Raw genomic sequence first — 24,262 nt, 5'->3', positions numbered from 1 at the left:
GGGGACTTCCAACCAAGAAGCAGGGTGGGGTCAGTGGATGGGAAATTACTAAGAGGAAATATCACAGATAAGGGGTTTCTGGCTGACTTGACTTAATAGGATTCTTGCTGAAGGCAGGCCAGGGTGACGAGATACCAAAAGTGGGAGATTTTTGCTAAACTGACTTGGCAGAATTCTTGCTCAAACTGGCTTCTATAAGGACAGGGAAGGAAGCCAAGGTAGGGCCTAGTCAAGCAGAGGACCCCGAGGAGCCCAACTAAAGTTGTGGTCGAAGGAGACCCATCATCACTATTTAAAATAAAAACTAGACCGGAAGCGGTGCTCACGCGTGTAATCCCAGCACTTTGGGAGGCTGAGGTGGGTGGGTCACCTGAAGTCAGGAGTTCAAGAGCAGCTTGACCAACATGGTGAAACCCCGTCTCTACTAAAAATACTAAAATTAGCAGGGTGTGGTGGCGCATGCCTGTAATTCCAGCTACTCAGGAAGTTGAGGCAGGAGAATCGCATGAACCCGGGAGGTGGAGGTTGCAGTGGGCCGAGATCGCGCCATTGCACTTCAGCCTGAGCAACAAGAGTTAAACTCTGTCTCAAAAAATAATAATAAATAAATAAATAAAAATTAAAAATAAAATAAAAATTACCGATAATAACAACTAAACATTGAAATTCACCCCTTGCCAAGCTGTATTCTAAGAGCTTGACATGTCGTATTGACTCATCCGGTCCTTACAGTACCCTGGTCCTGTTATGCCCCTTCTTAGACATGAGGAAACTGAGGCATGGAAGGTTCAGCTTCAGGTCCAAGGTCATATAGCCAGCGTGGAACAGTACTGAGATTGGTGGTCAGATCTTGGAGCCACAAGTCTGTGGGAGGCCCCTGCACACAGGCGGAGGGTCACATCCCAAGGGAGGCGGGGTGGCAGCATGGCAGGCCAGCCCTTCAACCTCTTAGCATTCCCTGGGACATCATGGCCACAAGTTTGTCCTAAAGTGGTATTATTTTGTTCACAATAGGCCATTCATTCATGTCTTGATTGAGCACTTCCTGAACACGAAATGAAGCCGTCCCAGACTCTGTGCTAGGTGCTAGGGCTGCACAGCTGGGTAAGCCACATCCCTGCCTTCAGGGAGTTCAGAGTTCCTGGAAGAGGTTGGACTGGATCAGTGCCAGAATGACAGAAACAAAAAAACTGTAAGCACAGGCTGCTAACATCATTGCCATCTTCATGACCCCAGAACAGATCCTTTTCAAATGCTGAAGTTGCAAAGCCTCTGTCCCTATGCATTTAACCCTCTCAGTTGGCACCATGCTGGCATCTCAGTTCACATCCCGCATATTCCTGTCCCTCTGTCTTTGCTTATTTGGTATCCTCCCTCTAAAGTGCCTTCAGCCCTTCCCCTCCTGTCCTATCCCACCCTCTAGCCTCCTCCCATGACACACAGGGGTCACATGGTCTGTGCTCATCTGGGGTGACCAACTGTTCCAGTCTGCCCGGGGCTGAAGGGTTTCCTAGTGTATTACATTTCTATTGCTGCATGACACACTTCACGGCTTAGATCAACACTGATATTAGCTCACAGTTCTATAGGTCAGTCAGAAGTCCAAGCAAGGCATGGTTGGGCTTTCTGCTCAGGGTCTCAAAAGAGCCGAAATTCAGGTGTCTGCCAGGCTGAGTAAATCCGTTTCCAGGCTCACGCAGCTGGTGGGCAGGATGCAGTTTCTTGCACTATAGAGCTGAGGCCCCCATCTCCTTACCAGCTGTCAGCTGGAGGTCACTCCCAGCTCCGCCTGTGCGCAGGGGCCTCCCACGGACTTGTGGCTCCAAGGTCTGACCACCAATCTCAGTGCTGTTCCGCGCTGGCTATATGACCTTGGACCTGAAGCTGAACCTTCCGTGCCTCGGTTTCCTCATGTCCAAGAAGGGCATAATCGGACCAGGGTACTGTAAGCACTGGATGAGGTCAACCACATTCTGTGCTATGTGACCCCCTCCATTTTCAAAGCCATGTGGAATCAGACTTCAAATCTCTCTGCCTTATGTCTCTGACCTCTCTAGACCCAGGTTTAAAAGACTTATCTGATAAAGTCAGGCCCACCTAGCTAATCTCCCTATCTTAAAGTCAACTTAGTTACATATGCAAACTCACTTCATAATAACACCTAGATTTAAGGTTTGATTCAATAACTGGAGAAGGTGTATGTGCAGTAGGGAATTTGGAGAGTCATCCTAGAATTCTGCCTCCCATACCTGGGATACAGGACTCTGGATGCTAAAGCTGGGACAGTCTGAGGCACATTGGGGCAATGGATCACCTTGTTAGTGAGCTCTGTAAGGGTAGGATTTGTTATTCTTGGTTATTCTCTTACCCACTTTTTTTTTTTTTTGAGATGGAGTTTTGCTATTGTTAACCCAGGTTAGAGTGCAGTGGCGCGATCTTGGCTCACTGCAACCTCCTTCTCCTGGGCTCAAGTGATTCTCCCACCTCAGCCTCCTGAGTAGCTGGGATTACAGGTGCCCACCACCACGCCCAGCTAATTTTGGTATTTTTAATAGAGTTGGGGTTTCACCATGTTGGCCAGGCTGATCTTGAACTCCTGACCTCGTGATCCGCCCGCCTCGGCCTCTCAAAGTCCTGGGATCACAGGCGTGAGCCACCACACCCAGCCTCCTCTCCACTTCTAATCCTAACCCACAACTCTGCACACACCGGGTTCTTGGTAAGATGCATTGGCAAGACGCACTGTATCGGGGGACATACCTCAGCACCTTGTAGCATCAGGACAAGTGGGGCATGCTGACAAATAGCTTGCATGCACGGCAGACAAAACGGGATTTAAATTCTAACTTCCTGGCTTTGTGATCTTCGACTGAACAACTGAACTAACTCTCTGAGCCTCGTAAGTTTTTTTCTTCTATAAAATCAGGATAGTAACAATACTCACCCAATAAAGTTGCTATTTTATTAGGATTAAATGAAACCATATACATTAAGCATTGGACTCAAGGTCTGGTAGACTATAAGCACTCAGTGAAGCCAGCTGTAATATTGTTATTGTTATTATTATTATTTTTTTTAATCTGGAGATGGAGTTTCGCTGTTGTCACCAGGCTGGAGTGCAATGGCACAATCTCAGCTCACTGCAACCTCCGCCTCCCAGGTTCAGGAGATTCTCCTGCCTCAGCCTCCCAAATAGCTGGGATTACAGGCATGCACCACCAGGCCCAGCTAATTTTTGTATTATTAATAGAGATGGGGTTTCACCATGTTAGCCAGGCTAGTCTCGAACCCCTAACCTCAGATGATCCACTGGCTTTGGCCTCCCGAAGTGCTGGGATTACAGCATAAGCCACAGCTCCTGGCTAATACTATTATTATTAACCACACCAGAGCCAGTTGAGTGCTAGAAACCGGTATTGCCTGCAGTGCCATCTCTGGGGCAAGAGGCAGGGGAAGGGCTGGCTGCTCATTCATCGCGCCTCAGTGCTTTGAGAAAAAGAAGTGTTTTCCTGCAGTGACGTCCTGACCAACCTAGGTAACTGAGCTCTACTTTGAAAATTCCTCTGGTAATTTAGTGCGAGAAACACATCTTCCTTCAATTTAAAACTTTTGGGTGGCATAGCAGTACAGATGTTAAATATTTTCTGTGTTTGACTCCAGAGGGTAGGGGATGGGTGGGTAATTCTGAATCCTTTGAACATCTTAGGGTCTCTCTGGATGAAAGGTGCATGTTGAATGTGGCATTTTATGAAATTAAAAGAAAATAATTTTTTACTAAAACAGCTGTGGAATCTCTGCAGACCAGAGGGATGTCTCGAAGCAGTCTGTGTACCTCAGAGCACAGGGCCTTTTGGAAAACGTCTGGAAACTGCACATCCAACTTCATACACAGCAAATCAAGTATGAAGTTGTTTATTGAGGAATTCCTCAATTTCAGGGCATTTCATTGCAAAAAAAGAAGGCCTTCTTCTAGTGCAAACTTGTGCCATCAAAAGTGTACCAGCAAGGTTTTATTGTTTCAATTAAAATAATTTCAACTTGAAATGATTCTTTACAAAACAAGGCACAGACACAAACAAAAGACCTCCAAACTTCCCCTTCTCCTCTTCCTCCTCCTAAAGTACACAGCTTTAGCCTTAAAGGAGGATTTACTGCCTTTGTCCGGAATCCAGCAAACCAGGTGGTCACACAATCAGCAAACCAATAACAATTACAGACATTACAATTTTCTACTTCGCTGCCATAAACAAACACTGAGCAATGGGGCAGAGAACGCCTGGAACATCAGCAACTTGAATAGAAAAGGAAGACAAACAGAACTGTGTCCCAGGATTGAGACCAGGCCTCAGGCAGCTCTAGAGCTAAAAACAAAGCAGTGGCAGCTTCTTCCTCTCCTCCTCCTCCTCCTCCTCCCTTCAACACAAATGTTCCAATGAAGGATCTCCTAATACCTAAGCTTAGTGGAGCTTAGCAAACTGTAACAGGCCCAAACAGGGACTATTGTGACCTCCACAATAAATCACTTTTGGGAATTGTCAGGGAGATAGACTTCCCTCACTCTCTGCCCCTGTTACCCTTCCTGTAGAAATGTAAGGAGTTAAAGTTGAGAGGAAATTAAAGGAAAAAAAAAAAGGCCTTTTTCATTTCGTTTATTTATGTAGATAGTATTTCCTGTCGAGTGTTACTTTTTGAGATATTTCTGAAATCTGTGAGCCGTGCTGCCCTCCTTTTACACGTCATTTCAAAGAAAGTTCTATCCCCAAATGACTTTGGTGTAATTTATAGTTATATCTTTTTTTAGTGATTGTCCCTGGCTTTCCTGGGCCAGAAAGGGCTGCAGAGGTCATTTAAGTCCAGGGATTACTTAACAGCTGGTTATCAGCAGCAGCCTGGAGGTTCCTGGGCCTATGGAATCAGAATCTGGAGGTTGACCCAGAAAATGTACTTAACTGTCCCCACCTCCTACTCCTGCTTGATGAATCTCTTATAGCACGTTGATGCGTCTATATCTGGGAGCCAAAGGCGGTCTACATTATATTATCTATATCATCCCTAATTTATAGATATGAAAACTCAGTTCCAGAAAGAGGATGTCATCTGCCCAAGGTCACCCAATACATTAGTGGAAGAGGCCTCCTGACTCCCAGTTCAAGACTAGTCAGTGCAAACTTGTGCCATCAAAAGTATACCAGTGGGGTTTTATTGTTTTAATTAAAAATAATTTCAACTTGAAATGATTCTTTACAAAACAAGGCACAGACACAAATGCACGGGCTTTCCCCTGAAAAGATCTCCTCTTTGGCCCACTGAGGGACTGGGACAATTCCTAGCCACGGGGTGAAAGCAGTTCCCCCTCAGGGCCTGCTGATCATGGTGATTCCGACTCCAGGGCCCAGGAGTGGCCCCTAGTGATGTGAATGTCAGCACACTTTGAATTTACAGGGAAGTTGCCTCTTCTGGTGACCACATTCACAGCTCAGTGGCCTCGCTTGGAAGAAACTCTGTTCCTTGCCCACCTTGCTCCATTTGGCTCAGTCCTCCAAGCCATGTCTTTTGTCTAAGACCCATTGTTATAGCTAAATTTGAGATTCAAGGTAGCAATGATATCATTACTGGTGGGCTTTTCTTCTTTCTTTTAAAGAAAAAATAGCAGTCATTTCCTTTAGCCACTAATCTTTATAATATTTTTATTCCCTGGAACTTCATGAGCATCTATAGAGCCAAGCTGTGGAGGTGTGGGGCTCGATGCAAACGCCACCTCTGCATGGGAAACACCTCCTGTTCCTCTAGCTAGGGTGCCTGTTGTGAGCCTCAGCTGAGGGCAGCTATATGCCTTAGACTTATGCCTCTTCACTCACTAAAAAAGAAAGGAAACAGGCCAGGGGCAGTGGCTCACACCTGTAATCTCAGCACTTTGAGAGGCCGAGGCGGGCAGATCACTTGAGGTCAGGAGTTTGAGACCTGCCTGACCAACACGGTAAAACATCGTCTCTACTAAAAATACAAAAACTCGCGGGGTGTGGTGGGGGGTGCCTGTAATTCCAGCTACTCAGGAGGCTGAGGCAGGACAATTGCTTGAACCCGGGAGGCAGAGGTTGCAGTGAGCTGAGATCGTGCCACCGCACTTCAGCCTGGGCGACAGAGCAAGACTGTCTCAAACAAACAAACCAACAAAAAAGAAAGAAAACAGTTGTTGCTCAATATGTGATGATTCTTTAGGTTTGCCGCTGTAGTCTGCAGTGGGGGAGGAGAGCAGTTTTCGACTCTAAAATTCACATAGAATAATTTGTTCATAATTTAAAAAACCAATGACTCTACTTAGTACTGTTTCTGGTTTCTTCTCTTCTTCCCTTCTTTTTTTCTCTTCTTTTTTTTCCTTTTCTTTCCTTTCTCCTTCTCAGCTTTTTTGTTTTTCTCATCCTGCATGTTGTTGTTCTCCACCTTCTTTTCACCAATATCATCATCATCATTTCCTAACTCCACATCCTGACGCATGCGAGGAGGAGGACGAGGAAGAGAAGGGGGGAGCAGGAGGAAGAGGAAGAGCAGGGGGAGGAGGAGGAAGGAAGAGCGGAAGGAGGAGGGAGAGGAGGAAGAAGAAGAAGAGCAGAAGTAGGAGGGGAAACTGGTGAATTAATGAATGAGTGTCATTAGATGACTGCCACAGCTCGGGTCAGGCACCTGGCTGGAGATCTGGGATGGTGTAATCCACGACTTGCGTTGCTTATGCAGTGGGTTCTTTCCCGGAATTCCCTCCTGCCACATTCCATTTGATGTGGGGAAGCTAAGTGAAGGTTACAGTGCATTTTGAGAAGACGGTGAATTAGGTGGTCTCAGTGTTGAGCTAAAATTCTCTTTTCCCTCTCTGATCACACAGTCTCAGGAACTGTTTTTTATTCCTACACTAAATGGATCTCAGCTGCAGTTTACGAGGCCTGAACATACCTGTAACAGCTAAAATAAAGCCCACCAACTTCTACCTCAAACCAATTCTTTATCCCAGTAACTTTTTTTTTTTTTTTTTTTTTTTTTTTTTTTTTTTTGAGACGGAGTCTCGCTCTGTCGCCCAGGCTGGAGTGCAGTGGCGCAATCTCGGCTCACTGCAAGCTCCGCCTTCCGGGTTCACGCCATTCTCCTGCCTCAGCCTCTCCGAGTAGCTGGGACTACAGGCGCCCGCCTCTACTAAAAATACAAAAAAAAAAAGTAACTTTTTTTAAGCACCACAATTTTGTAACCTGGGGGTCATCCTCCAGTGAGTACCACGTTGAGCCACTTTGGAGACTGAGGCCAAAAACGAAAACGCCTAGTCATAGATTCTGTCTTTATGTGAATTTTTAATGTTTCATACATCATAAATGTTTGGATTCCTTTTTATTTTAAAAAATGTTGCATTGAAATATTATGTATCTTGATTACTGAGTTTTTTGACATCCCCTTAAATTTTGCACCCTGGTCTTGGCTTTGTTGAAATCCCTCTCAATACTCCCAATGCAGTTTAGTTGGTGATCAAGCCGTAAGCCCTGCCAGTCGCACCCTGTGACTCTCTGCCCGTCTCCCTTTCTGGTCAGCACCATAGCAACTGCCTCCTAACTTGTCTTCCTGCTTCCATCCACTCTTATTCCCCATCCATTCTTTTCCCCCAGTGAATTCAGGGAGGCTTTCTAGAACATGGTCACCATACTGGCCAGCCAAACTTGGTGGCTGCCCCATCCCCAACCCATATCCATCCACTCTGCCCCTTCCACCTTGGGGAGCAGTCTTGGAATCTGGGTGGGGTTGACCTCATCAGCAGCTCTAGGGGCGGGCCCTGGGAGGTGTAAACCTCAGCAATGAGCTCAGGAGGGCTCCAATCCCACTGTGGCCCAGGATGTTTCTGAATAGCTGTAGGAGAGAGAATGTCTCCCACTCACTCTGAGCTGTGCTGTGTGCTGATGACAGGCCTGGAATCACCATAGATGAGAGAGGTCAACAAAGGATGAAGGTGGCACACAGAGGAGAGGAGAGCTAAGAGAACAACCAACACAGCAGAGGACTGATGGAACAGAACCCGAAACCCTCTCTCTTCTGGACTTCTCCATTCACTAAGCCAGTGAATTGCTGGGTCACTGAAGGCTGTTGGTGCGGGGGGCCTCACTGAAGCAGCCGCAGTCTTCCGTGGATAGATTATTATTTAACCAGGCCTTCATTGTTGGGCTGTAAGCTTATTTCTGTTGTTGCTTCCTTATTTGTTATTAAACTGCTGCAATAAAAATTGCTGTACAGCTTTTGCATATGTAAATATTCGTAGAAAAACTGATGGGAAGTGGAATTCCTGGGCTGAAGGGTGTGCACAGTTTTATTTTCATAGAAACTGCCAAATTATACTCTCAAAGGACAAACCACCACTAAGAGAGTTTGAGGATGCTCAGTGGTGAGATAATACACATACTGGGCGATGTCTGCAGATCAGTGCAGAAGTTAGCCGTCAGCCTGAGGTGCTGAAGTAGGGTTCAGTGAGGTCTTGCTGGGCCATGTACTAATTTTTTTTTTTTTTTTTTTTTGAGATGGAGTCTTGCTCTGTCGCCCAGGCTGGAGTGCAGTGGTGCAATCTCGGCTCATTGCAAGCTCTGCCTCCTGGATTCACACCATTCTCCTGCCTCAGACTCCTGAGTAGCTGGGACTACAGGCACCCGCCACCATGCTGGCTAATTTTTTGTATTTTTAGTAGAGACGGGGTTTCACCGTGTTAACCAGGATGGTCTCAATCTCCTGACCTTGTGATCTGCCCGCCTTGGCCTCCCAAAGTGCTGGGATTACAGGCGTAAGCCACCGCGCCCAGCCCCCAGGTGTTAGTCTTTAATAGCTGGAGGGTGAGGAGTCAGGGGTCCCAAGGGAGAGACCAAGGTGGCCAGGTCAGCAGGATGCACTGTGAGAGTTCGGGGCAGTAGCTGTTTACCAGCTGTCATGGAAGCACTTCAGTGCATTGATCTATTTGCCTCTTCCCACACCAACAGAGGAATATGATTCAAAATGATATGCAGCTTCCTATAGCTGTATAGTAAGCTGTAAGTAAGTAAACAAGATTCCCTTTATTGTTCTTTTCCAAAATTATCTTGGTTGTATTTTTAAATTTTCTCTCTCAGATAAAGTGTGTGCAAAGGCTTAGCTCTGGTGCTAGGAGAAAATGATGGCCGGAAAGAGAAAACTCTCAACCTGCTGTATTCCATTTTACAGAGGATCCAGCGAGGTGAAGGGATGCGGGGAAGGGCATACTGAGCCTGGGTGGCAGATCGGGTGAAGGGATGTGGGGAAGGGCATACTGAGCCTGGGGGGCAGATGGGGTGAAGGGATGTGGGGAACGGCATACTGAGCCTGGGGGGCAGATGGGGTGAAGGGATGTGGGGAACGGCATACTGAGCCTGGGGGGCAGATGGGGTGAAGGGATGCGGGGAAGGGCATACTGAGCCTGGGTGGCAGATGGGGTGAAGGGATGTGGGGAACGGCATACTGAGCCTGGGGGGCAGATGGGGTGAAGGGATGTGGGGAAGGGCATACTGAGCCTGGGGGGCAGTTGGGGTGAAGGGATGTGGGGAAGGGCATACTGAGCCTGGGGGGCAGATGGGGTGAAGGGATGTGGGGAACGGCATACTGAGCCTGGGGGGCAGATCGAGAAACAAAGGTCAGGGCTGCCGACTACCCGCCCAGAGCTGCTTCCCCCATGCTCGCCTGCTCCAGGCCAGGAGACCTCAGTGTTGCAGTGCTTTTGCGGATGGATCCAGCCTTTGACATCTTTCAGGGCACACTTACGCCAATGATTTCATATTTCCTGCCTGCTCGCAAAACTAGTAAAGGGAGATGAAGTAGCGTTAGAAATGTGTGTGAATTTTTGCAGCCAGCGTCCTAAGCACTCCTGGAGAGGCTTTTCTTCTGAAGAGCATCCCCCTTCCCCTGCTGTATTTTCTTCATACCACATATCATCATCTGAAATATTATTTATTCATACCACATACCATCATCTGAAATATTATTTATTATGGTTATTTAATGTCTGTCGTGTGCACCCCCTCCCCCGAGGAGTTCCGTTAGGGCGGGGACTTGGTTTTGTTTGTGACTGTATCCCTCCATGCCTAGAACAATGCCTGGCACACAGTAGCTTCTCCACGAATGTTTGCTGAGTGACTGGATGCACTGGATCCTCTCGTGGGTTTGTAGCCTGTTTCTCCAGGGAGAGGAGGAAGGTGGCGCTGCTGAATGCCAGAGCCTTTTTTGTAGGTGCCAATCAGGCCAGAAATCAGGCGGGGGGACAAATAGAGACCGAGAGTCTCAGAAGTCTTGGCACCAGGGCACAAGGACCTCAACCAAATTGCCCTCGAGAATGTAAACAATTCTTTTTATCATTCGCTGGATTTTTTCCCAAAACTTTCAAATGCTGAGGAGGCACGAAAAGTAGCGAGATTGTTTATGATCTTTGGTCTTTTTTTTGCTTGTTTTTTTAACCTTGAAGCTGAGTGAACAAAAACAACGAGGATCCACCCAGAAGGATGTTGAAAGTTGTATCTGGCAGCTTCAGCTAAGTTCATCAGGCCGTTTAGCAGTGAAAGAGGAAAGATATCAAGGAGTGGGATCAAGTGTGGATTTATTAAGTGTTGGCCAAGTTCAGAGGATATCAGAAACACATGGCTTGCCATCCTCTTCTCAGGACCAGGAAACAGTCACTACAAATATCTCACCACTTCATGAATTCTTGGTCTCCTCATCTGTAAAATGGGGGTGACAAAGACCTACTTTGCAGTATTTGAGGATGAAAGGAGCTGGTGAGTTGAATGAATGTGCCCTGTAGATGGTCAGACGTGCAAATGCATTATTGTTTTCATTGTAAAAGGATTTGAATTTGAATTCTGCGTGGGCAAGGTGGCATATCTAAGTGGCAGAATAATTGATTGAGATATTAATTTAGAATTCTGTTGTTAGGCATTTGGGTTTCCTTGTCTCAGGATTCCTTGATAGGACTGAAAGCAGGAGTTCCTCAAAACCCTTCCCTCTTACATTCTGGCCTTGCTTTAGACAAGATTATGTAACCAGGAAAGGAGGCAGTGAGAGAGGCTGGGACAGAAGGAGAACTGGGCACAGGGAGGGAAAAGTGGGCTAGAGACGTCCTTCCAGACTTAAGAGAGGAACAGTGCGGGGATCCCAGGCCTTACTCTCTTCCCTCCCAGGGTTGCAGGGGTGGACACAGAACCTGGGGAGGGAGTGGCTGCTGACCCCATCCTTGCAGAGGCCACAGCCCAGGAGCAGAGGAGCTGCTGGCCTGCAGAGGCCCTGGGGTGTGGTGAGGAGGTCCGTGTGCCGGTGGGGACTGAAAACCAGAGCCTCTCTTAAGGCTGCTCCACTTCCACACCTTGGTCCTTCCTCCACACAAGGTAGGTGATGCTGCCTCCTGGACGGGCCCTAGTCACTAATGACTGAATTAGTCAATTTCTTCACCCACCCAGTGAACTGGAGACTCCTCAGCAGAATTAATTTGTTTAAAGAAAAATCATGTGGCATTTCTTTCATGCCAAGTTGTGAAATAAAGCCCATACCTGCTCCACATAGAACACACTATTTAATAAATGCCCTTGGGCAAAAGTGTCAGTAGCAATTCCTGGAAGAGACATGTCCTGAAAGAACTAGTAGAAACCAGGAAATCGCTGTCCTATTTTTGTCTCTGACACTAACAGGCTTTCTGTGACCTTAACTAAGTCCCTTCCTCCATCTGTGCCTTCCATTTATTTATTGGTCGGATGAAGCGATACTGGACTAAATTCCTGGTTCATGTTACTACATATTTAGAATGGATCTGGGAAACAGGAAATAGTTATGAAACCATATTCTTAACTAAGGATATAGTTTTAGACGCTGTTCCAGTCATGTTAATTTCCACCTCAAAAACAATGGATTTTTGATAAAGCAGAGTTTCTGCAACTGCAGAAAACAACTCGAATAAATGTGACACTATGATTGTCACCTGCTGAAGCAAAACTTGTTCACACACTCGTGGTCTCTGTTGGGGTTTTGGTCCTGGTAGCAATACATACTTCTTGGGATTTTTATTTTAAAAAGAAAAGCGCCTTTGGAAAAAAAAAAAATCCTTCCATAACGAGCTCATCTTTCACCAGGGCTGGAACAGTGTAAACATGACTGCGTGAGGCTCGGTGTTTATGTTTTCTCAATGACTTCCAGATCAAATTTGCTGTATTTACAAGTTGGAGACACTTTTTCTAACTGCCGGCATTGCAAACTCAAACGGGGGTCCGGCCCCCCAGCTGGGCTGGCTCTGCTTCCAGTTATCCCGCACCTCTGACAACACCTCCACGGGTGCCCCAGCAGGAAAAGGGCTTAGCTCAGCAGCCGCCTGCAGACACCGGCTTTTCATACTTAAATCAAAACAAGATGCCACGTTATTATTGTTATTGTTTTAAACTTTAAGCCTTAGGTCCAGAGGTAGAACGTGGACTGCAGAGGTGATCTTTTCTTCCCCTTCATGCTTGACAATTGCTTTAATTTTCCCTATGCTTCCAAGAGTTCTTACCTCATCCAGACCCCGTGAATCTCACTCTGAAGTTTCTCTTAATTCCCTTCAATCATGAGCGCTGTGAACCTCATGCCCAGGAGCCTCTGCCTGCCATGGATTTTGCAGGTCGCCTGTTAAGGTACCCACTGGTGCTCCACAAAACTTGAAATACAAAGCTCTTGACTCTTTCCCCCCTTTTAAAACACATATCCCTTTATAAAACACCCGTTTTACTTAAATCCCTTTGTGCTAGATGTTTTATGCGTCTAAGAGATGATACTTTGACCATGAAGCTGTCATCCCAACCAGACGTCAGCAATATCTTTTTTTTTCCTTTTTTTTTTTTTTTTGAGACGGAGTCTTGCTCTGTTGCCCAGGTTGGAGTGCAGTGGTGCGATCTCGGCTCACTGCAAGCTCTGCCTCCCGGGTTCACACCATTCTCCTGCTTCAGCCTCTCAAGTAGCTGGGACTACAGGCGTCTGCCACCACGCCTGGCTAATTTTTTGTATTTTTAGTAGAGACGAGGTTTCACCATGTTAGCCAGGATGGTCTCGATCTCCTGACCTCGTGATCCGCCCGCCTCGGCCTCCCAAAGTGCTGGGATTACAGGCGTGAGCCACCGCGCCCGGCCGATCAGCAATATCCTTGTAGTGTTTTTGGCGGTGGACCACGGAGTGCACGGGCTCATTGCACACTGTCTGCAGTGCTTCCAGGGGGGCCCCAGCATGGAGAGGAAGGAGTGTCCTTGGCTGCAGGAGCCTGAGTTCCCACCACCAGTGCTGAGTGGCCCTGTGACCTTGGCTGAGTCTTCGGTTCTCTGAGGCCCAATATTCTTCTCTGCCTTCTTGCCTCACAGGGATAAGCCACGGTCCCACGCGACACAACAGGAGCGAAAGGACTTTGTACCTAGTAAGGCCCCGTGGGAGGAAAAAGCTCCAGGATCATCAGGCTCAAGGTTCTTGAGAATGGGACCAATGGGGATCAGGGATGCTGTCTGTTGCTATGAAATCCCTGAAATTCAGGCATGATGTGTTCTGGTGTCTCTACAGCACCCCCGTTTTTGTGGACTCTGTTATGACTGTAGCACGCTACTTTCCTCTCTGGGGCTCCAGGTGTCCCTCCGTCAACTGGGAGGGCTGCACTTGGCGGTGTCTAAGGAACCTTCCAGCTCCAGTGTGCTGTGACTGTGCTCCATGCTTCTCAGGCTGGTATATAGGGCAGTGCGACGGGATCGGAGGGGAGAAAAAAACGAGTATTTAGAAACCCCAATTGAAGGGTTTTTTTGGGAAATAAGCAAATGAAAACTTTATTACCGGGAAACTCAGATCTAAATCAATTTCAGGCTGGGTACGGTGACGCACACCTATAATCCCAGCACTTTGGGACGCCATGGTGGCTGGATCACTTGAGCTCAAGAGGTTGAGACCAGCCTGGGCAACATGGTGAAACCCCATCTCTTAAAAAAAAAAATTAGCTGGGCATGATGGCATTCACCTGTAGTCTCTGCTACTTGGGAGGCTGAGGCAGGAATATTGCTTTAAGCCAGGAGGTTGAGGCTTCAGTGAGCCAAAATGGCACCACTGCACTCCAGCCTGGATGACAGAGTGAGTCCCTGCCCTGTCTCAAAAAAAAAAAAAAAAAATTAAAAAAATTAATTTCGGTGACCATTCTTATTAAAGGTTTAAATTGTACCCAAATTATGCATTCTTTGGCCACCCCCTCACGCACACAGACCATGCACGTACACATGTGCATGCATCATATGGACATTCTTATTTTCCCCTGCTTTCTTTCTTCATCTCTTCTGCTTTGATTACAAGTGTCTCTTTATTTTTCTCTTTTTTTTAGAGACAGGGTCTCTCTCTGCTGTGCAGGCTGAAGTGCGGCGATGTGGTCACGGCTCACTGCAGCATTAACCTCTTGGGCTGAAGCGATCCTCCTGTGTTGGCTTCCTGAGTAACTAGGACTACAGGTACGTATCACCATGCCCAACTCATTCTTAAAAATTTTTTGTAGAGATAGGGTCTTGCTGTGTTGCCCAGGCTTATCTTGAAGTCCTGCCCTCAAGCCATCCTCCCTCCTTGGCCTCCCAAAACACGGGGATGTACTGTGGCTGTGCACAAATGTCTTAGTATAAGCTATTTTAAAATTGTTTGAAATTGGGAAAGTGAAAATATTTTATTTTTATAAGAAAAAAGATTCATAAAGAAAGTGGACTGTGTTCTTTCATATTTTCAATACTGCAGTCTTGTTCCTGCAACTTACAGCACAGGGAGATCTATTGGCTGTTAATCAAACAAAGCCTTGACCTAGTCTGGAGAAGTTGTCATAGTCCTGGCTCTGATGTTGCTTGCTGTGTGACCTTGGAATTGTCACTTTCCCTCTCTGAATCACAGCCACCTCATTTGGAAAATAAAGAGGTTGGACCAGATGATCTCTGAGGTGTCTTTCAAATTTTTTCTTTTTTTGAGACGGAGTCTCGCTCTGTCGCCCAGGCTGGAGTGCAGTGGTGTGATCTCAGCTCACTGCAAGCTCCACCTCCCAGGTTCACGCCATTCTCCTGCCTCAGCCTCCCGAGTAGCTGGGACTACAGGCGCCTGCCACCACACCTGGCTAATTTTTTTGTACTTTTAGTAGAGACAGGGTTTCACCATGTTAGCATGTTAGTCAGGATGGTCTCGATCTCCTGACCTTGTGATCCACCCCCCTCGGCCTCCCAAAGTGCTGGGATTACAGGCTTGAGCCATTGCACTCAGCCTCTTTTTTTTTTTTTTTTTTTTTGAGATGGAGTCTCACTCTGTCTCCCAGGCTGGAGTGCAGTGGCACGATCTCAGCTCACTGCAACCTCAACCTCCCGAGTTTAAGCAATTCTCATGCCTCGGCCTCCCAAGGAGCTAGGATTACAGGCTCCTGGCACCATGCCCGGCTAATTTTTGTATTTTTAATGGTGGGGGGGCAGGCTGGTCTCAAACTCCTGACCTCAGGTGATCTGCCCGCCTCAGTCTCCCAAAAGGCTGGGACTACAGGCGTGAGTCACCATGCCTGGCATCTTTCAAACTTAAAGATCTCCATATAGGTGACTCACTTTAATAAAACCCAACAAGTGAAATGATTAATAAATAAAATCTACCTTCCCCAAACACCTTTTTACTGATAAAGCACACTAATAAAGGTAAAACAGCTTGCATTATAAAAAATAATTTCAAAAGCAGCTGCTGCATTTTAGAAATGAATTGATTTACATGTAGTGTGACAAATTCTCTCATACCTCTGACTGAAAAAAGTTTGTCTAGTTGGACATTTCAGTGACGGTTCTTTATCCTTAGCAGCTGACCCTGCCACATCCATCAGATAAATTCCCAAGAAATATCCTCATAATGTTCAGCTGAAATCTCTAATGGGTACGATCAAATCAGGCTTAATGTTAGCTCTGGTGAGCAGTCACTTTGAAAGTATGTGTTGCTTTCTCATTATCATTTCATTTCTACCATTAGCCACATTCAAAAATATAAATCACTCCTAATATCTTTCAGAATGAAGGTTAACTATGTCACCTCAGAGCTGACCCTCATCACAAGTGACAATGTGAGGCATTATGGAAGGAATAGGAAACACAGTGTCAAAGGGTCATGTGTGGTGTGACCTTGGGTAAGTCACTTCCCCTCTCTGGGCCTCAGTGTCCTTATATGTAATTGTGGGGTTGTTAGAGTAGGTAGTTAGGCAGACATAAGCAGGGCAGGAGAGGCCCCCCCTCCCTCCCCAGGAATGTCAGGTGACTATAGGTGATGATGAGGTGGTTCTTAAACTCTCAAAAATAATAATTGTTCACAGCCAGCACCAGGGAAAGGCAGTCTCCCAATAGATAGAAAATACCTGAGGCTGATGATCAGCAGCTTCCGGATAAGATCTCCAGAGCTGGGTGAGTGGGCCCAAGCTCGCACACTAAGGGGCACAGTGGCAGAGTTTAACTGGTATATGACCTTCCTCTAGGACCGCTTGACCGGTAAGGGAAAAACGCCTTAAGTGAGCACACACACAACTTCAGTAAACCCACCGCACATGCCGCCCCTGCCAAGTCCTGGCAGACACTGTGCATGTGGACAGCCCACCCCAAGGGAAGAATCAGGGGAGAAGAGATGTAGCCCCCGGAAGCATGCCAATGTATAAAACCCCAAGTCAAGGGCCAAACACTGCGCTTGGAACTTTCCAGTCACTCACGTGACTCTCTTTGAAGTGTGCTCTGCTTCCTTTCATTCCTGCTCTAAAACTTTTTAATAAATTTTCACTCCTGGTCTAAAACTTGTCATGGTCTCTCCCTCTCCCTTGTGCCCCTTAGATGAATTCTTTCCTCTGAGGAGGCGAGAATCAAGTTTGCTGTAGACCTGTTGGATTTGCCACTGCTGACAGGGTTGGTACAGGTTTTTCAGAAGGGCCCTTTGGCCCTGTTATGGGCTGAATGTTTGTGCCCCTCCCAAATTTGTATGTTGAAACTTAATTGCCACTGTGATATGATGGCATTAGGAGGTGGGCTCTTTGGAAGGGATTTGTGCTGTTAAAAAAGGCTGAAGATATCAGAGTTCTCTTTTTCCACTATTTCTTGGGAATTTTTCTGATGGACTTGGCAGACACAGTGAGAAGGTGCCATCTATGAACTAGAAAACGGGCCCTTCCCAGACACTGAGTCTGATGGTGCCTTGATCTTGGACTTCCCGGCCTCAAGGACTGTGAGAAATCAGTTTGTGTTATGTACGTGTCACCTGCTCTGGGGCATTTTGTTATAGCAGCCCAAACAGACTTATGCCCCAATGTGCAGGCATGCTGTCCAGTAATCTGAGCAGTCAGTAGGGCTTCTGTGCATAAGAAGATGATTCTTCAAAGCATTTCCAAAGACTGTCTTCCCTCAGTGTTTGTAGGTGTATATTTGACCCAACTCATAACACTGTTTGGCTTTAGAAGGTGGCTAATGGTTCTTCAAATCCAAGAAAATTATCATAAGGGAGAGAAGTGGGGAGTCAACAAAGGGCTCAGTGAGCATGAACTGAGATGTTCATTGTATTGGCCTCCATCTCCCTTTTCCCCTTCCTACCCAACAAAGCTCCAGCTCAAAAACACTCATTCAATGCTTCACAACAAGGACACGTTCTGTGAAATGCGTGCTTAGGCAATTCCATTGTCGTGTGAATGTCACAGAGTGTACTTACACAAACCTAGATGGTACAGCTTGCCACACTTGTAGGCTATGTGATCTAGCCTGTTGCTCCTAGACTACAAATCTGTATACTATGTTACTGTATTGAGTACTGTAGGCTGTCGTAACACAGTGGTAAGTATTTGTGTATCTAAACATATGTAAACACAAAAATAGTACAGTAAAAATGCAATCTAAAGGATTAAGATGGGCCTGTATAGGGGAGCTCCATTATAATCCTGAGACCACTGTCACTTATATGGCACAAGACTGTATCTCCTGGGTCAAACTGCATTGAAATGCATTTTCCTATACAATGCTACAAGGATGAGGACACATGTGTAGGTAGATAGGTTTCAGGGTGCTGGGGAACAGGTGAAAAAGGCTCAACCTCTCTTTAATAATCTAGAGAGGGGCTTTTGAACTTTCAGACACAGAAGTCTTTTGGAAAAATGAAGTTTGAAGTGGAACTCAATATATACATATAAAAAAGTGATATTTAGCTGGCGTAATTTTATTTGGTATGTTCAAATTAATAACATTTATTAACATTTCAACAGGAGGTTGTTTGTTTTGACTAACAACATTTTGAAATTGTAGAAGTGGGAGATAGTTGCTCTCTTATCAGCCTCTGCATCTGATAAACATCTGCATTTGTTTTGTTGCTTCCTTTCCAGGTTGCAAATAGAAAGTTATCTGAGGGTAGCATTGCAGTCCAGGGCGCTTCTCAAATACATGGAGAGAGTAAACTTTTTATTCTGAGGTCAGCCCTAAAATGAGTTATTGGTTTCTCATGTCTTAATAATGTAACATAATTCAATTAGCGTGCATATTATTTCTTGTTTCCTTTTTAAAAACATTTCTAACTATATTATAAAAATATAGGCTTACAGTCATGTTTGTAGAATTTCTGAATCACTTGTGAGGGGTGTCTTTGGCCAGTGGGCATGAAGAACTGTAGGGGTCTAAGGCAGCCCTGCTGGGGGATATGGGTGAGATATGTCCTCTTCCACACAGAGGCAGGGAAAGGGCCCGTGGTGCCCCACAGCAGATCATCTGTAAGCCCCGTTTTAAAGCCAGCTTCTCAAGGTTCATGGTGCCCCACAGTGGATGACAAGTAAGCCCCATTTTAAAGCCAGCTTGCCAACATTCACTGGGTCTCTCAGTCGCCTCCCTCTGTGGCTTCTTATTTCCTTGCTGGAATCTTTTTTTCTTAAATATGCTTGCCTCCCCTCAGCAAGCTCCAGACCGCACCTGGAAGGTCACTGGAGCCAGCCTGTGAGAGGAAGTATCACCCTTCCCTGAGACCACCGTGAAGGTGGGAGTGGTGGGCTTCAGAAGACTCCCAGGAGAAGGGGATCCTAGATACAGAAAGAGGGTTCTCCCAGTGTCCTCCCCAAATCCCCTTCCCTCTGCCTTGCCAACCCTGGAGTTTCTGGGCTTTACTTTTAGTAATAAAGCCAGTATTTCCTTAATACTGCAGTCTGCCAAGTTGTACATTAGGCACCGTGGGGGCACAGAGACAAACAGGCTCCGGGCAGCCCCCAGCAATTCACAGTCAACAGAAATTTGAGCTCCTGGGCCCTTTCTGCTGAGAGAGAAGCTGGGTTCATGGTGCTCCTCAAATGTTATTTTCAAAATGGACTTATCTCAAAGCTGATTGAGTGCTAATTTATGTTTTCAATCCCAGTAAGATCTATTGAAATGCACCCCCTCTTCCAGCCCACCCCCACCTCTGCAGTGTGAGGAAGCACGCGTCAGGGTGTCTGCTGATGATGGATGGCCCAGCTTGCTCTTTGTATTGCTTGGCCGGTAGATTTTGTTCCCAGATTGTTTTGGAGTGGCCAGAAGCGGTCAGCATGTGGGATCTCCAAAATCTTGGAGACATCAGGTCACATGCTGGTAACATCATTCAACCTAAGACATTTAAAAAAAAAACACATAATTCTCTGATATTTGTTAGTTGAGGCCGAAGCCTTTACTTCTCGGGCAGTGAGGAATAGAATTCCAGGGAAAGTAATTTCGCATTGGAGAAAAGTAAAGTATAGAGCAATGTCTTCCCTAATCCAGCTACGATTTCTCCTTTCCCAGGGGTCTCTGACAGTGGGGGAGGGCTGGGAGCCCTGTTCTCTGTGTCCTTGTCTGGTAAGTGAGAGACTGGGCTATGGCAAGCAATTATCTATCTCCGAACCCACAGAAAGAGAATGGGTCCATGAGCAATTTTCAGTATTTCAAAGAGCTTCGTGGCAATCCTCCATTTGCCTGGATATGGATGGCACAGTCTGATGAAGATGCCTCCTTTCTTTGCTTTTGGCTGTGTGGTAACCCTGGGGACTGCCTCATGCAAACAAGAAGGTCTGCCTGGCCAAATAGAACTGTGATTCATTGCCTGGGTTTTGACAGCAGACAGATCTGGGGTCAAGCCTGTGCTCATCTGCTTCCTAGCAGAGTGACTTTGATGGAGCTACTTGATCTCTGTGAACTTCAGTGCTTTCACCTGTAAAGTAAGGACAAGAATCTGAACCTCAGGGTGCTGTTGGGGTAGGTCTATGTTGAGCCTTCGATAAAAGGTAGCTGCTGTTGTGACTAGTTGTGATTAATGAAAAATGAGAAATGGAATTATTATTTAATGAAAGTAACCTATTGGAGGGCAAAAATCTTTTAAAACTTGTAGCCCAGAAGGGTTCTAGGCAGTGAAGGTTGGGACCCTCTACACCAGGCGACCCTAAATTTTTCCTTTGCAGTGGGGCTGTGGAGTGGACGCATGTGCATGATTAAAGTTTAACAGGGAAACTTTCATTTCATTCCCTTTTGCTGATTATGCATATCCTGTGGTGTCCTAAAACTCAAGCCTAGGACCATAGTTCAGGCCACATGCCCCGTGGTGACCTCCTTCTAAGCCACCTCTGTGTGCCCTAGATTGAAAACTGTTGATTGAAAAGGTCAGAACAATACCTTCTGTCATGATGGCTGCAGATCACATTCAATCGGGACAGCATTCTAGTGATTCAAAAGACACACACACACACACACACACAAACACACACCCCCCCCCCAAACAGGGACATCAGTGACCTGCGGAGATTGGGGGAGATTTGAGGATTTACCTGGGAATGAAGGTTTCAGTCATACTACCACCCAGTGGTGGGTGGAAGTAACCTGGTCAATTAAGCCTGCTCGGGGATTCTGTTTAATATTCAATAATCTTACTGCTGCTCTTTGTTCTGGAAGCTCTTTCTTGGCAATGTGTCGAGACACATGTTTTTTCTTCTTTAAAACACACACACACGCACACACACACACACACAATACTGTGAGACTAAAACTGCTCTAAAAATTGTTTACTAAAACAAAAAAAAGTGTGTGTTTGTTCTGCTGAAAACAGTGCCATGAAATATAAAACTTGGTGGCCCAAGATTTCTTCATGCTGATAAGTTACATAACTTGAAGGCTTCCCTGTGTATTGAACCCCTGTAGAAATTTCCGGCTGAATGTCAACCTCTTCCCCTTCCTCCCAACACACAGCCCTACCTCCCACTCACTTTGCAGTGGACTCTCTTTAGAAGGTCTCTTTTAGATTTTCTTTTTCATCACACAGAGACGCTGCCATGAATGAAGAGTCTTTCTTCTTACAATTGAAGACTTCAGCTTCAAAAAAATGAGATAAATTCATTTTCTCCTCTCTAAGGTACTTGAAATGTAAGAGTTCATTGAAAGGGAAGGGGGAAACTCATTGTTGAAATTCATTAAGTTTTAGTCTTGATTAAAATGAAAGAAATGGAGATTAACAATTCAAAAATGGAGCTTGTTCATTAAAATTAACTGCAGTTACACAACTTGTCACGCAGTTCACTGGGAATCATTTCTCTCCTGCTTAATTATTACGATGAAAACTCATCTTTTACTAGGATAAAATGATGTCATCCTTATCAGGAAAAAAAATTGTTTCCCAAGGCTGGCTGCAGCCGTATTTTTCTAGGATGTTTTAAAATGAAAAAGTTTCTAAAGTGATTTGTTAAGTAAAGTTGTTCTCCAGAGCTAGCTCTGTATTGATGTATGTTTGAATACGGGGGGAAATGTCTCATGTAATGAATCCAAGCTTAATAAACCAAATACCAAATGCATTTAAATTTATTACAGTTAGGACTTTCGGAGTTGTAAATACCTTGACAGGTACACAACTTCAAAATCATTCTGATATTACTGAACTTATATTCAAAATGCCCTGTGCTTTCGTCACATGATTTATTAGATGTGGTGATTAGCGTGTTCTAGAATTTCCCCCTCCCCAAAGAAAATACATTTTTTCTTACATGGTTATTGCAACAGTTGTGTATTATAGCTATGACTGTTATGAAGCAAGACATTACCTTTTAAGAAGCCCCTTCCCTTCCCCATGAAAGAAAGTGATTCTACAGGAAGCAGAGGAGTGGGGCAGCGTGGAGCTACAGGCTCTAATCTCTGGGATGGTTCCAGCTGTAATAACTGAGAGCAAGACTCTAACCTAATAGGAAAACTCCACTGGCTCCAGTGATTAGGAGGGACCCTGCCCACAAGGACGCTGTTGGCCCCTGTTACCATCTGCCTTTGGATATGTTAGAAGGTAAAAAAGGTCCTTTTTATGTTAAAATCTCACTACCTCTGAAACTGCCCTACAGAAATCCTATCATTCCCCTTCTCTCTTTTCTTGGCAACACTAAAAGTCCTTTGTAAACATCCTCCCGGAAAAACCTCTGCAGATCTGTCCGATAAACTTCCAACGGGGGGGGGGGGGGGGGGGGGGAGTTTAAGCTCCTGCCTGGGAGCAGATTGAATGTAGACAGTTTAAAAGATTATTACATTTGGAGAAGTAGTAGAAATCACCAAGCTTGAAAAGGTGTGAAGGAGCAGCAGAAAGAATACAGTCCTGGTCTGGCTATTCAGGGCTTTCTCTTTTTTCTTTTCCTAGACCCCCAAAGCTGTGAGGAGTCTTGTTGCTAATCAGAAGGAAGAAACCCAGGCTCTTGGTCCTAAATGCACACAATTAGGAAAGCAAAGGCAATGAAACATTAAAAGATGTGCCCAAAGTATGTCAGAGCTAACGTGCACACCACTCCAACCAAACTGAATTAGCCCAGCCAGTCAGAAGCGCTTTTCTTTCTTTCTTTTTTTTTTTTTTTTTTCAAAAAAAAGAATCTGTTGGCAAATGTGTCTTATTTATCAAATCCTTTCATTTCCCCTTCTCCCCAGCCCTCCTTCACAGGTCAAAGGAAACGCACTGGTCTATTGAAAGATATTGATTTCCTCCCACTGTGAGATTCCTAAGGAACCGCATTGAAAGGAGGGATAAAGATCCTGGTGGGTTTCAGGGACAGCTCTCTTACTTCCTCTTGTCCTGCCCTGGCTTCTTCCCATTGGAATGCAGCTAGTTTCTTGACTTTTGGTGAACACTAGGAGTTTCCCAGGAGACATTGTCAGAGACTAGATGGAGGTTACTCCAAGGTACAGTGGATTAAATGCTGCACTGGATGGAGGTGGGACCAGAAGACCCCTAGGACTCCTCTAGCTCTAAGGTCCTGTGGATCAGTCTTTCAATTCTAACCCAAAGGACCGCTTACAGTTCAGAAGCAACTGATACAAGCCTCAGGAAATCAGACTTAGATAGATATTGACGCCCTCCTCTCACCCAGATGATCAAATGGCAGGTGTGGACACTTTGTAGGGACAGCAGTGCCTTGTAAGTTAGTCGGGCCGGATGTTGACGGATGATTGTGGGCGATGCTGGGCTAGATGATTTTTTTTTTTTTTTTTTTTGTTTTGTTTTTTGTTTTTTGTTTTTTTTTTTTTGAGACAGAGTCTCGCTCTGTCGCCCAGGCTGGAGTGCAGTGGCGCAATCTCGGCTCACTGCAACCTCCTCCTCCTGGGTTCACGCCATTCTCCTGCCTCAGCCTCTCCGAGTAGCTGGGACTACAGGCGCCCGCCACCACGCCCGGCTAATTTTTTTTTGTATTTTTAGTAGAGATGGGGTTTCACCGTGGTCTCGATCTCCTGACCTCGTGATCCGCCCGCCTCGGCCTCCCAAAGTGCTGGGATTACAAGCGTGAGCCACCGCGCCCGGCTTTTTTTTTTTTTTTTGAGACGGAGTCTCACTCTGTTGCCCAGGCTGGAGTGCAGTGGGGCAATCTCGGCTCACTGCAAGCTCCACCTCCCGGGTTCACGCCATTCTCCTGCCTCATCCTCTCTGAGTAGCTGGGACTACAGGCGCCTGCCACCACGCCCGGCTAATTTTTTTGTATTTTTTTAGTAGAGACGGGGTTTCACCGTGGTCTCGATCTCCTGACCTTGTGATCCGCCCGCCTCGGCCTCCCAAAGTGCTAGGATTACAAGCGTGAGCCACCGCGCCCGGCTAGATGATGTTAAAACAAAACACACATGCAGACAAAGACCCTTCTCTTTGAGTAGCGTCTCTTTAGCGAGACCATGACTCTGAGCTCCTAGATGACATACTACATCTATTTTTTAACATTAAATTTTATTGAGGTGCGATTGGCATGAAATAAACT

General features: G+C 45.9%; 1 protein-coding gene across 1 annotated transcript in view; it reads left to right on the top strand.

Annotated features, from left to right (window-relative positions):
* GP5 (glycoprotein V platelet) overlaps window positions 1–23,682 on the top strand; it is a 229,586-nt gene extending 205,904 nt beyond the window's left edge. Inside the window, exon 2 of the mRNA XM_063622003.1 lies at window positions 23,490–23,682. The gene's annotated coding sequence lies outside the window, so the exon portion shown is untranslated. The remainder of the gene's footprint in view (window positions 1–23,489) is intronic.
* The last annotated feature ends 580 nt before the right edge of the window (window positions 23,683–24,262 follow it).

This window comes from Symphalangus syndactylus, chromosome 17, assembly GCF_028878055.3.
Source record: "Symphalangus syndactylus isolate Jambi chromosome 17, NHGRI_mSymSyn1-v2.1_pri, whole genome shotgun sequence".
NCBI classification, from domain to species: Eukaryota; Metazoa; Chordata; class Mammalia; order Primates; family Hylobatidae; genus Symphalangus; species Symphalangus syndactylus.
Note: the sequence above shows the minus strand (reverse complement) of the source record. Positions and strands in the feature narration are given on the sequence as shown.